Genomic DNA, 14,973 nt, shown 5'->3' on the forward strand with positions numbered 1-14,973 from the left:
ATTAGGTCAAAATCGAACCCTACATGAAAACTGCAGTCCATTAGGCTAATCAATGTTAATTGGGCTTATGTTCTAAAATCAATGTAGACTTAGTAGGCTTTACCATGTTTTAGTTAGGTTAGTTGGACCGTATTAGATTTAGGATCACACAGCTGGGCCTTATCATAATAAGTAGTTCATCTATGATTAAAGGCTTGGTAAAACATAACTTATAACTGAGCTAGACTGGGAGAGACATGTACATAATAATTAGTAAGTTAGATTAATAATCTTAATATGGACTGGGCTTAATAAAATTAGGCTAGACTTAAATGAACTATATGTGTTGTTTAGTATGCTTATATATGAATTGCTGTGTTTATAGGGAATGATTTGTTAAATAATAAAATTAAAGATTAAGATACATAAATAAGGAAGTTGGCTTCCAGATCCATCTTTGGATTTTTGGCGTAAGCTTCCTTATGGAGTCTGAGAAACACCACTCATTAGTAAAGGTGTCCTAGTGAATTATCCTGGTGACGACTCCTATCTCTGTGCTAGTCTTAGTGACTAGTTATCATGTTCCCGATTAGGTTGAAAAGTCTTACAATGCCATAATCGCTAAAGACACTTGGGTGCGAGTCCAAAACTGCTGGCCACACCTATTCCTTGGATTTTTTTTTTCTAAATAACAATTCGGTTACCAGAATTTAAAATACATGGTGGTTGGATGTTGATTTAACATTCTTAATACAATTTTAAGAATAGAAATGACTCAGCAAAAAGATTACTGACTCACCCTAGTGGCTTGAACACACCGTTTTGGCTGTGTTTATAAAATCTCAAATATTAAGTCCTAAGAAATTACAAACTCTTAAAAATTGTGTAGACACGAAATCCTCTTTAGAAATTAACAAGATTTGCACTTCTTTAATTCCCGGTTCATTCATTTCTCCACTCTTCACTTGTTCTTTAAAATGCAAAATCTGTAAAACCTCAAGTGTTATTGTTTCAAATTACACAAAATAAAAGAAAATCAAAATTAGATTGCAAGCACAAGTTAACAGTCAAATATTATAATAAAGTAATTAGAATGATTTCCAAGGGCAGGTAATTGGCCAGAGAGGAGTGGAGGAGGGAAGGAAGTTCAACATCAAAGGAAAGGAAATCTTTGAGGTGGATAAGAAGGGATTTAGGTTATGGACAAGACTTTCACGATATGGAATTACATTTTTTTAGATTTGAAGTTTCTGATGAACTCTTTGAGTATTTAAAAGTTTGTATGGCGGCTCAGAGACATGTATGTTCCCGTCGCTCGCTGTAGTATACCCCTCCTTTGTCCCAACTCGACATTATTTCGCTACAGATTGTGATTGATAATTCTTTTATTGAAAACTTATTTATTTTCTCTGTCTTCTCGTAAAATGGAGTAGAAGCAAATGTAGAATGATTGATAATTAAACATATTGTTCTGGCAATAATGACGCACAAGAAGATGGAGCAGAAGCAGATGTGGAACTTTGACGGGAGACAACCAAAATGGTGTGTTTTGGCCACTAGGATGAGTCAATGATTTTTTTCCTGAGTCATTTTTTTTATTTTTAAATGTATTATCAGCATCCAGCCATCGCATATTCTAAATTTTGGTGGTCGGATTGTTATTTAGAAAAAAAAATTGAAGAAAAGGAATTTGTAAGTTAAAATTGATAGAATAGATAAATATGAAAACATGTGAATAGCTTGGGAATATTTAGGTAATTAGCCTAAGATTTAATTAATATGATCTTTTATGATAAAAATTATTACATAATTAGGAAACTCATTTATTAGTTAACATAATATTAAAAATATAATTAAAATACTATTTTTAGTTTTAAAATAATTGTTTAATTAGAAAGTAGCTTATTAATTAGTAAACTAATTATAATAAACATAAAATCACACATCAGCATAATGTCAATATGTGAAAATAAGTATAAATGTCAAAAAACTTTTATGTCTTAGTATATGCAACTTTAATTATAAAATCATCTATAAGATTTTGGTCAATCAAATCAAGCACTAGCTTACCGAATTGGTATTGCCTTTCCAGAAAACATTCGTACCTCATAGGAATATCCATAATAATATCTTAATCCCTCATGAGTTTTTCCATTCCATCCACTCCAATTTGATTAAGGAACTCAAAAGTATGGCCTTTAAAGCTTGATCATGATGTAGGCATATGGCAGGGTTAAATGGATTTTCCTTTATAAATTTTTTTTGTAGATGGGCTTTCATGAGATAGTGGTGCATAGATACATGCACTGTGTAACTATTATATTCTACTTTGTCATTGTTAATGGGGTTCCTTCTCTTTTTTCTTAGTAGTAGACTTAAGCAAGGAGATCCATTGTCCCTATACTAGTTTCTTTTTGTATCGAATTCCCTCTCACCTTATTCAAAGGAAGCTCAGTTAGTATTTATTTTCAAGTTTAAGGCTTAGTAGGAGAAGCTCACTTTTAACTCACATTTTGTTTGCTGGTGTTACTCTTCTCCGTGGTCTAGAGAGGCAGGTTTAGGAATAGTTCTGATCACGCCAAAAGGGGAGATGCTGCCAATGGCCATGAGATTGGACTTTAAAGTGACTAATAACATGGCAGAGTATGAAGCATATTTTATTTGGATTAGAAGTGGCCATGGTGGTAGGAGCTAAGCATTTGATGGTCTACGGGTATTCTATGCTGGTAATCCAACACACCCTTGAGGAATGGAAGGTGAAAGAAAGAGGTTGAAGCCATACGTCAACTATATCAAAACTTTAGTATGGAACTTCTCTAAGTGTTCCTTTGTACACTTGCCTCGGCACGAGAATCAGATGGCGAATGCACTAGCTACTCTGTCGTCTATGTGGGTCAATTCCTCGCGGCTATCAATGAAGCCTTTAGTAATCGTGAAATCAAGTGTGCCTTGTTATCAAGGGGATCGGATAATGCAAGTTCATATGGGACTAGAAGATAAGCCAAAGTTCTACAATCTGAAGAAGTTCATAGAAAGCAGGGAGTATCGAGAAGAAGCGACCGCTAAGGAAAGATACACATTGGGAATTCAAGCCAGGAACTAATCAACCACAAAGGAGTCTTGTATAGAAGAATGGTGTCGGGTGTACAGCTTTGATATGCGACTAAAGCAGAAGCTCAAGTGGTGATAGAAGAAATGCATAAAGGAGTATGCAGGCCTCAAATGAATGGCACAGTGTTAACAAGGAAGATCATGCGGCAAGGTTATTACTGGTTAATGATGAAAAAGGATTGCGTAGCACTAGTGAGGAAATTCTGTGAATGCCAATTGTATAGTGATTTGAGTCACGTGCCTCCAAACGAGCTGCACAACTTAATGTCTCCTTGTCTTTTTATAGCTTGGAGGATCGACATCATCGGAGAAATAAAACCTCCTTCGAATGGTCACATGTTCATAGTCGTAGCAATTGACTACTTCTCAAAATGGGTTGAAACCGAGTCATTTACCATTGTGGGGGCAGGGCAAATGGCCAAATTTATAGAAAGGAACCTGATCTGTAGATATAGAGTCCCACATCACATCTTAACGAATAATGGGGTACAGTTCATAGGCAAGACAGCGGACCTGCTAACGGATTACAAGATCAAGCATCATAGGTCTTTCCCGTACAGACCTCAAGCGAATGGAGCAGTAGAAGCAACCAATAATAATTTGAAGAAGATACTTTCAAAGATGGTGTGTAATCACAAGGACTGATCGTTTCGATTACCCTTTGCACTTTAGAGATATCGGACAACTGAGCGAACATCGACTGGGCAAACACCATACTTTATAGTTTATGGGACTGAAACAGTTTTGCTAGTTGAATTAGAGTTAGAGTCTTTTAGAGTTGCATTGGAGGCTGAAATACCATAATAATAGTGGGTTGAGCAAAGGTACCAGCAATTGGCTTTGGTTGATGAGAAAAGGATGAAAACCCTATACCATATGCAGTTGTATCAAAACAGGCCCAAGGCATTTAATAAGAAAGTAAAGCCAAGAAAGATCAGAGCTGGTGATCTAGTATTGAAGCATACAAGGCCTAGTACATTCGACCCAAGAGGGAAGTTCAGGCCGAACTAGGAAGGCCCGTACTTAGTAAAGAAGATCTTGCCCAAAGGTGCTGCTAAGATCTCAGACTTGGAAGGGAACGAGTTCACTAAGTCAATCAATGTAGATTGTCTCAATAAAAACCATGTATAATAAAAAATAAAAGTAAATAATAGAAAAAAATAACATGTTGATCAGAAAACCTGAAAAGGCTGGTCAGGCAAAATAGAGAAAATAATCAACTAGAAAATCTGAAAAGACTGGCTAGTGACATGAGTTATATCATGAGGAATCAAAATGTACCCATCTAGGCTTCTACTAAATGAATAAAATTGTTTTGAATTGTTATCAAACATATATATGTATGTTTATCATCTTATGCAGTAACTAAAAGAAAACAAAGCTAAAAGTCCTAAGCAAAATAAATGAGATCTAAAACGAAGTATATTTTCTATTTTCTCATCCTTTCCACATCTACATCTACATCCTTAGATAGAGCAGCTAGTTCTCGAGTCCTCTTGAATCGGACAAAGCCAGGAGAGGTGGAAATCTCATGCTAAACCCAAGCCTTGAAGTTGTCATCGGTGGTCAAATCTCCCTTGAAGTTGTGCCGATCGATTATGCATTCTTCAGTCCTAGATTTTTTGGTTTTGGTTGAGTTTGATGTATTTTGATGTACTGTATTAGATTTCTAGGTCTTTTTCCTTTGCAATTTTAGTTTTAGGCTGGGTTGTAATAATTAGGTTTATTTTCTACCTTTTTTTTGTTTATTTTACTTACTGTATGATTATTAAAGATATGTTTATGTGATTGATTAATTAAAATGGGTCACATAGACTTAGGGTTAAAACTAGATCCTAAAACCTAAAATTGAAGTAGACTTAGTGGGTGTTAGCATGTTTTAATTAGGATTGGGCTTTATTAGAATTAGGATCACAATGAACGGGCCTTTATCATAATAAGTAGTCCATTAGGTTTAAAGACTGAAAATCAAAAGTATAATATGTAATTGGGCTAAACTAGATGGGGTACATGTGCATAATTAACTAGTAAATTAGGCTAACAACTCCAATATGGGTTGGGCTTGAATAAAACGGGCTAGACTAGGGTGAATTATGTGTGTTATTTGGTATGCCTGTGTATAGATTGCTTACATTTATAGGGAATAATTTGTTAAACAATAAAATTAAAGACTAATTTACACAATAAGGAAGTTGGCTTCTATATCCATCTCTAGATTTTGTGGCGTAAGCTTCCTTATAGAATCTGAGAAACGTCACTCATTAGTAAAAGTATCTCAATGATTACCCAAGTGGCCACTCCTATCTCTACGCTAGTCTTAGTGACTAGTTAGCGTGTTCCTGATTAGGTTAAAAAGCCTTACAATGTCGTAGTCGCTAAAGATACTTGGGTGCGCACCTGAAACCGCCGCCTACACCTTCGATCTTTGAAACTCGAGAAAGTAATAACTTTCACTATAAGATTTTTCCTAATTCCCTCGATATCTAGATCCAGAAAATGGGTGTTGATACATTAATTCTTCTTTCTTCTTACAATTAATTTTAATGATCTTTGGTTGTTGTAAGAGCTTGAATGCTCTAGTGAGGTTTGAGTGTTAATCTAAACAGTTAGAATTGGGTTTAAGAGTTAGCCTAGGTAAAACTCTTATAAGGGTTGTGTATGAACCATAAAACACAATTGTAAAAGGTTTATGTGATCCCTAAACACTAAGTTTGGAGTGAGCTTATTGTTAGCACCCATTTTTCGGATCTAGATACCAAGGGAATTACGAAAAATCCTATGATGAAAGTTACTGCTTTTCTCGAGTCTCGAGGATTGAAGAGGGGCGAATCCAAGTTAGGTTTGAGGATAATCAAATCAAAGATTACTTTTTAGAATCAATTTCGACTCAATTAGCGAAAAAATTAAGTTTGAGGGGTGAAATGACAGTTTCTACAAGTTCAGGGACTAAATTGAACAAATTTTCAAAACTTTCCACCCTTGAAGCCAATCGGCTCTACACAATGCCGATTAACTAATTTTCGAAATTGAAAGTGTTTTACGCAAATTTTGGCTTAAATAATACCAAAAACTAATAAAAATATATTTTAGAAAGTATTTAGCAATAATTGATAGATTTTAATGATATTTATTTGAGTTTTAAAGATTTGATTTACTTATTGGATATTGATACATAATTATCTGATAAAGGAAAAATCGATTCCTTAAACATGGTTTTAAAAGATATTAAAGTCTATATGCTTCTCTTGGGTTTCCTAAAACCTACCTCTATAAATAGAAAATGATGACCTAGGGTTAGAGAACTCGCAACATCGACTGGAGGCTACTATTATTATAAACTTACGTTCATTAAGCAGAGATTGTTTTTTGGTAATTGGAAAGTAAAGTCACTAAGAAAGAACCCTATATTAGGAAACTTTTGTGAATGACAGAAGCTATTCTACATCTCAAGCAGCATTGGATTCCCAATGTCTTTGATTTAACTACCTCATCATCTCTTGAGATTCACAGAAACCATCTACGCTGTAAAGAAATGAAGGAAAATCGCATGGACAAGCCCTATAACTGATCGACTCACTGCAAAGCCGATTCGGCTCTATATACATAGGCGATCGGCTTAACACTCTCGAATCCCTAATTGTTAGTTTTTGATGGATTTTGTATGTATTTGTGTACTATAACTAGATTTTAGGCATTTCTCTTTCATTTTTTAGTTGTAGACTAGGTTGTAATAGCTAAATTTACTTTCTCCACTTTATTTTTTATTTATTTTTCTTAAATGCATGCCAAATAACTGTAACATGATTGATTAATTAAAATGGATCACAAAGACTTTAGGTTAAAATTGGACCCAACATGAAGATTGTAGTCCATTAGGCTAATCAATGGAAATTGGGCTTAAAATCTAAAATCAATGTAGACTTAGTGGGCTTTTGCCATGTTTTATGTAAATTTCAGGTTCATATAAATGGGCTTCATCATAATAAGTAGTCCATCTAGGATTAAAGGCTTAGTGGAACATAACTTATAATTGGGCTAGACTAGGGAGGCCTTGTACATAATTAATTAGTAAATTAAGTTAACAATCTTAACAGGGGCTGAGCTTAATAAAAATGGGCTAGACTTAAGTGAACTTTATGTGCTATATGGCATGCTTGTATATGAACTACTGTGTTTATATGAAATAATTTATTAAACAATAAAATTAAAGACTAAGATACACAAATAAGGAAGTTGGCTTCTGGATCCATCTCTGGATTTATGGCATAAGCTTCCCTATGGAATTTGAAAAACATCACTCGTCTTAGTGACTAGTTAGCATGTTCCCTATTAGGTTGAAAAGCCTTTCACTGCCGTAGTTGCTAAAGACACTTAGGTGCACGCTCGAAATTACTGCCCACAGTGGTGACTCCACTAGGGATAAGAGAAGTTGATTCCAGTGTATGTTTGTCTTTAGTTTTATTATTTAACAAATTATTCTTGTAACACTACACCATTTTCACACATTGTGCACTTATGTGCATCATTTTATACATGTTTATATGCCCAATTACTTCCATTTTTATGCATAGTTATCTTGTTTTATGCCAAAATTACTTGTGTTTTGGTTCCTTTCATGTTCAGGTGATTATCGATGGACATTATCAGTAGTCGAGGGAAATACGTGCAAATACGGACCTGAATCCATCAAAATTGAGCAAGAGCTGTCATTTCAAGGTTGAGCACGGCCTGGACTCGGGCCGTGCTGAACCATCAACACTTGACCCTCAAGAATGTCATTTTAGCACAGTTTCTGAGGCCACCACGGCCTCCATCACGGCCCATGGTGGCTCAGCACCAGCAAGGGCACAGCCAGGAAGAAGACCTAAGTTGCAGAACTCGGAGGTCCAGCACGGGCTTGACCATGGCTGTGCTGAGACATTTATATAGGCAAATGCGAATTATTTTGCTGGGGTTCGATTTTCTGACTTAATTTCTCACATACATGCATGAGCCATCCTTTTCCAGACTTTGATATTCGACTTCAGGAGACTACTCCGCCTATTAAAGGAAGGATTACATTGGTTTAAACATCACATTGAAGATCAATAGTGGATTTAGAGGCATTCAAGAGGCAATTTAGGGCTTTTCATCCAACTTGAAGAAGAAGGGTGTACATGCTTTCAAATTGCTTTTCTATATTTGTTCCTTACTTTGTGTTGCTTATTAGCATGAGTAGCTAGAATTGTTGAACCCATTGGGGTTCCTATGTTGTTGGATTGCATTTAATGTTTATGAGACTTTGATTATTAATGCTTGTTTCTTCTTGCTTTCATTATTAATGAGAGATCACATCACTCATGAGACGTTGTGAGTTGTGGTGTTTAGATTGCTTTATGTAATTGAGAAGTTCATTTAGCAATTGGAAATTTGAATAGCAAGAACTGGTTAATGATCACTTAGAGATAAGGTTAATTGACTAGCCGAATTAAGAATTAACAACTCTTAATAGTGGTGGATTTAATCTTAAGACTAATCTAAAATCAATCATTAGGAAGAGATTCCATCGTTTAAATTCTTAGGTTTAGGAATTCGATATTCTCAAGAGGGAAATCGAATTCAATTTAGAATCCACTCACGGGTAATCACAATTGGTAATCAATATAATCTCTACCTTCACCAAAATCCAACTAGCTTAGGTCCCCTTGGGTTTGCTTTTTCCTTTGATTGTTTCACGAAATCCTTCCAGATTGTCTGACATTTGGTTAATCACTTAGCTTGCATATAATCATAGATATAGAAACTTCATCTATTTGTTAAGGTTAGATAACATAAGACCCTATAGTAGTTCTAGGATCACCCTTTCCCGAGAATACAACCTAGATACTCGCCATTAGTGCTAGTCTGCATCGATAGGTTCACCGCCTTAGATTGTACCTTCATAAATAGCCTATCATGCACTTTGGTCCCTATAGTCGCAATGACGTCAGTTAGTGGTTTTTTGGTTCTACTCGAACCATAGAATTGCGACACTGGCTAACCATTACTCACAAGTAATGAGTGGATTTTCTTCATCGCATGGATCCTTGAGTGGGGAGACAAGCTAAGGAATATCACTTTTTACTTATGGGAGCCTTTCATCCTTACCTAAGACTCAGCTCATAGTAATGATAATAGTAATCTCCCTTAAAAAACCCCATTGTTTGCTATATGAAATGTTTATCCTTATAAGTGTCTAAAGCCCAAGTATTAGAAGCCTTAGCCAAAACATGTGGGATCAGGCCCTAGGCTCAAAATATGCAGGCTTTTATGCTATTATATTAAGAAATATTGCTCTTGTTTGTTTTAAATCTGCTTTAAGAGCTTATGGCATGCGCGTCAGGCGTGCTATCCCCTGTTGATAGAAAGCCCAAACCTAAAATCCTAGGGAAGAAAGACTCACCATGAACCGTATGCGGGAGTAATAAGGTTGGAAGGATGAATTGTATATTAATGTGTGTGCTAACCTTTCTCTTTTTCTTTTTTTCTACATATCACGCGCATCATGCATCTCACGCATCGCATGCATCATACTAACCCTTATTTTTTAGCCATATAGATTCTCATGTGGGTTGGAAGAGGCAAGATAGTGGGAGGCTGGAATGAGTATCCATTTTTCCGAGAATCCGGGCCGTGTTAGAACATCTTGAAAGACCAAGGCGCCAAGCAACTGAAGCTACATCTGAGATGGCTAACGAAAGAGCTAATGAGCAAGATGTTGAGATCCTCAAGAATGTTATCATTGAAGATATGAGGGGTGTGATTTGGAAAGAGCTCCTATAACTTTTGGCTAGGATGGCCAAAAATCAAGCCCCACCAGCTGCTATCATTGCACTAGCTAATCCCTATTCTTTGTAGACCCATTTGTGAATTCGAAGCTACGCTATTGTTGCCACTGCTAATGCCATTGCTGAGGACCCAACTAGAAGGGGAGTGCCCCGAAAATTTTGAGACTTTGATGAATTTATGCTAGACCATACTAACAGGAAGACCACCCTTACCACCAATGAAAGCTGTAAGTGGCTTGAGCGCTAGGCTCGATAAGATGCAAGGCATGCTATAGATTAAAGGTTTGGACCCTACCTATGATTTTGAAGAGTTTGTTTTGATAGGCGAAGACAAACTGCATGTGAAATTTAGAATGCCTGAGATGAACAAGTTGAATAGGAGTGGTGATCTGAAAGTTCATCTGAAATAATATGTAACAATCATGGGGACTACTCAGCTATCTAGGACCCAAATTGTCAAGCTATTTGTGTTATCCCTTTAAGGACCCGCTGTAAGTTGGTACCATGGTCTAGAAAAATTCACCAAAGCTGAATGACATGATTTATGTAACTCTTTTGTCAAGAAATACAATTATGACACTCATTTGGAAGTGTCAACTAGGGATCTCGAGTCTACCAAGCAAAAGCCAAAATGAGTCCTTCTCTGATTTCGTAACTTGAGGGTAGAGACCACAATAACGCTCTTTGTATAGCAGCATAGGTCAAAGGAAAGAGAATCCCATGCGCGATGATGGATAATGGGTCAGCCATCAACGTGTGTCCTTCTCGCATACCCCTAAGCTAGAGATGACTGTGAAAGGCCTGAAACCATCAGATATGGTTATAAGGGGCTATGATGAGACGAGAGAGATGTGGAAGGAACATTTTTAGCACTAGTGAAGACGAGTCCTATCGAATCGTAGGTGGAGTTTACTGTCCTGGACATCCTAATAATTTTTGCACTATTGTGGAGAAGGTGATGGTTCTATGCCCTAGGAGGAGTTCCTTCCAATGTGCATCAGAAGGTAAAGTTCCCTTAAGAAGGCAAGATCGTCACTATCAACACTGAAGGTGGTAAGGTTGTCTTTGCCATCCAAGAAGTCGTCAAGGAGCTGGATGCCCCTACTAGATTCCAAGTTGTTCTCTATGAGGACTACATGGATCATAAAGTGGCCAGCATGTTCAAGAAGATGAAATTCATGCTTGGAATGAGGCTGGGAAAGAATTAGCAAGGTTTCGCAAAGCTGCCAAACTTCAAAAATTAGAAGACTCGGTGTGGATCAAGTTATTCCAAAGAGAAAGACAAGGGCAAACCAAAGGGTAAGACTCTAAAAGACATATATGTCCATGAGTACAAGCCTTACTTTAGGGAGCCTAAACTCGTCACTGCAGCTAGGACTAAGGTACCAAGTTCGGGATCTTCAAGAACCTGATCATAGACAGGATAGTCGAGTTGAGTATCAAGGAAGTCCGAGAGAAGGTCACCACCAAGATAGAAGAGCTGAAGCTAGAAGAGTTCACCGCCCTGCCGGTAAAAATAAGTCAAGAAGAGCTAACTGCTCTTATAGAAGATAATATTGTTCATGTCTTTTACGATGATGTAATAACCTCTGACATTTATGAGGACGATATTTCTTTCATCCTAAGATCAATGATAAGAACGGTTTTGCTTACTTGTGTGATGTTTTTCCTGATGATAGTGTGCATTTTGATTAATCATGACATGTGCATGTTTGACATTAATTTCATACGGATTGATTCATTTAATTTAGGCACATATTCAAATCTATAAAATATTTTGATAGCTCATGATATAACTCCTGAGGACATGAGAGAATTTGAAAATATAATAGAAAAAAGAAAATGGCATTTGCTTGGTTATATGACGACATGCCAGGTCTAGACAGGAAATAGCATAGCATTATATTCTGACTCATCCACACATCAAGCCGGTCAAACAAAACATGAGAAGATTAAAGTTGGAATAGGGTAGAGAAAATACGAGAAGAGATCATTAAGTAGGTTAAGGCCAATTTCCTTGACGTGGTTGATTACTATGAATGGTTGGCAAACATTGTCCTAGTCCCGGAGAAGGATGGTAAGTCCAAATGTGCGTGTATTACCAAGACTTGAATAAGGCATGCCCTAAGGATGACCTTCCTCTGCCCCTATATAGATGTAATAATCGACAGCACCGCCTCGAATGCGATGTACTCCTTTACGGATAAGTTCTCCCAGTACAATCAGATCATAATGGCTGATGTAGATGATTCTATGCATGTTTATTGACTGTGTATCAGTCGTTTATTCACGTATTTGAGTCATATTTATTCCTGTTTGATCGCACTATGGTATGTTTATGAATTTTTCAGGTTTTTGGACTCCTCGATAGAGATTGATTGATTTACGGGTAGAAACAAAGCTATTTGGATGATTTACGCGTATTAGATGCTTATCGGAGTCGATTCCTTGTTAACGCGCAGTTTTGAGGCTTTTGCACGACCTCCTCTGGATAAATTCAGAAATTTTGCATTTCATGGAGGTTGGTGCCTGTTGCACGGGCCATGCATATTTGCACGGACCGTTGCACAGGCCGTGCATATTTGCATGGCCCATGGCACGGGCTGTGCATACATGCACGGACCGTTGTACGGCCCATCGCATGGGCCGTGCATATTTGCATGGACCGTGGCACGGGCCATGGCACGGCGAAGGCAGTTCTGTCTATAAATAGGCGCATGCAAAACGAGACGGGGTTCTGCTTCTGATTTCTGGATTTATGTACGCGCGCGACCCCTCACTTTTGCACCTCTGTTCTTGACATTTTGGGAGACCAACGTCAGTTCAAAGTGATTGATTTGGAGGATTCAAGCAAAGATTGAAGTTTCTAGATGATTGACCGAGACATCCGAGATCCATACTTGAGGCTGGTTTCAGAATTGGCACTTGCAACATTCCCACTTCGATTCGATAGAAGAGCGGTTATATGTTTCATTTTCTTTTCTGTTATTTATTTCCTTTTGTATTAATTTCTTTCATTATGAGTAGCTAGGACTGCCAAACCCATTGGGGTTTATCTTTGTTGATGGTTTGTGTTTAAATATTAGATTTTTATCTGCCATATTTGTAATCTTCTTACCATTTAGTAATAAAATTTGATTCAATTAATTTGAGACGTTAAATTAATTGTCTTTTGGGTTGTTTCTTGACATTGAGAAATGCTTTTACAACTGGAAATTAAATAGTAGGCGGTAGTTAACACTTAGAGATAAGGTTAATTCACTCGCCGGATTAAGAATTAACAACTCTTAATAGTTCTAAATCACGCTTAATGCTAATTTGTAATAATTTGATAGGAAGAAATTCCATTAGGTTAGTGCAGATTTAGGAACTCAGTGAGCTCGAGAAAGGAGCGGAGTTCGATTCAGGATTTAGGCACGGGTAGCAAGATTGGCAGTTTATAAAATCAACCTTAGAATTCCATCACTTAGGTCCCCTTTATGCTTCTTTGTTACGGTTGTCTTTCGATTGTCAGTTGCGGTTGTTCCTTTATTTGCATTCATAAGCATTAATTAATTAATTTAGACTTCTCACACCTTATTTTAGATTAAATAACATAACGAACAGTAGTAACTTTAAGTTTACCCGATCTCCAAGGATACGACCTTGATACTCACTAGTGCTAGACCGCATCGATAGGTTCACTAACTTAAGTGTAGGTTGCATAAGTGCACACACATCAAGTTTTTGGCGCCGTTGTCGGGGAACTCAGTAACGGTGAACTAGAGTGAATTATTTTTGTGTTAATTTAGTCATTATTTGTTTATTCATTTATTCTTTATGTTTTTTTTCTTTTATTTATTTTATTATTTTTTATTGATTGGTGGTTGTTTGGTTGTCGGTTTCAAGTAGTATATGACCAGGAGCTCTAACCCTGATCCCATAGCACCCTTATCTGACCCGGAGCGCTCTCTCAGATTATTGAGATGACGTTTGCAGGCAGTTGAGGAGGAGGACAGAGTTACAATTCAGGTTCAAGGAGTTGACGCGATGGAGAACCTCAACCCCCAGGCCGATGACGATCAGAGGACGATGTACGAGTTTGCTCGACCATCTTTGGATGGGACGAAAACTAGTATAGTCAGACCTGCTGTAGCGGCCAACAATTTTGAATAAAAGCCAACGTGATCCAGATGATCCAACAGAGCGTGTAGTTTGGAGGATTGCCCAGCGAGGATCCCAATGCACATATCTCTAATTTTTTGGAGATTTGTGACACATTCAAGATAAACGGAACAACCGATGATGCCATTTGGCTGAGATTGTTTCCATTTTCCTTGAGGGACAGAGCTAAGAGATGGTTGCAATCCCTTCCACAGCAAACGATTACTACCTGGAGGGTGTTGGCTGAAAAAAATTTATATAAGTATTTTCCTCCCGCTAAAACTGCTAAACTTAGAAATGACATATCTTCTTTTGTGCAGTTTGATGATGAAAGCATGTACGATGCATGGGATAGGTTTAAAGATCTTTTGAGATGCTGCCCACATCAGGGATTGCCAGTGTGGATGCAGGTTCAGACCTTCTACAGTGGGTTGAACCTTGCAAAGAGGCAGATGGTGGATGATGCAGCAGGTGGGGCGCTAAGTAAGGCGGGGCTCGAACTTGATAGAGGAAATGGCCATGAACAACTATCAGTGGCAATCCTCTAGGAGCCGACCAGGAAGATAGGGAGTGGTCAACCAAGTGGACTCTAGAGCAGCCTTGGCAGCTCAGGTGGAGCTTCTAGCCAAGGAGATTGACCAACTCCAGATGCCAGTTCATGCAGCAAACGTTGGCTGCGAGTTTTATGGTGGCCCGCATTACAATGCAAATTGTACTGCGGGAGGTATGTTTGCTTCATCCTCTACTACTTTTCCATCTAATTCTGCTATGTCTTCTGATGTTGAGCAGGTTGACTATATGGGGAATGCCCCAAGGCAGCAGAACGATCCTTACAGCAATACATACAACCCTGGGTGGCGCAATCATCCCAACTTCAGTTGGAGGAACAATAACACTCAGGGTCCACTGGTTTCGGAGACTTCATCAACAAACG

At 37.6% G+C, this 14,973-nt stretch overlaps 1 non-coding gene across 1 annotated transcript; it reads right to left on the reverse strand.

Moving 5' to 3' along the window:
* Nucleotides 1–14,326: 14,326 nt before the first annotated feature.
* On the reverse strand, nt 14,327–14,433 carry LOC112535298. Its single transcript, XR_003079457.1, has one exon. It is a non-coding gene; the product is annotated as a small nucleolar RNA R71 (small nucleolar RNA).
* Between the last annotated feature and the right edge of the window lie 540 nt (nt 14,434–14,973).

The sequence above is a fragment of the Ricinus communis genome, chromosome 1 (assembly GCF_019578655.1).
Source record: "Ricinus communis isolate WT05 ecotype wild-type chromosome 1, ASM1957865v1, whole genome shotgun sequence".
In the NCBI taxonomy this organism is placed as follows: domain Eukaryota; kingdom Viridiplantae; phylum Streptophyta; class Magnoliopsida; order Malpighiales; family Euphorbiaceae; genus Ricinus; species Ricinus communis.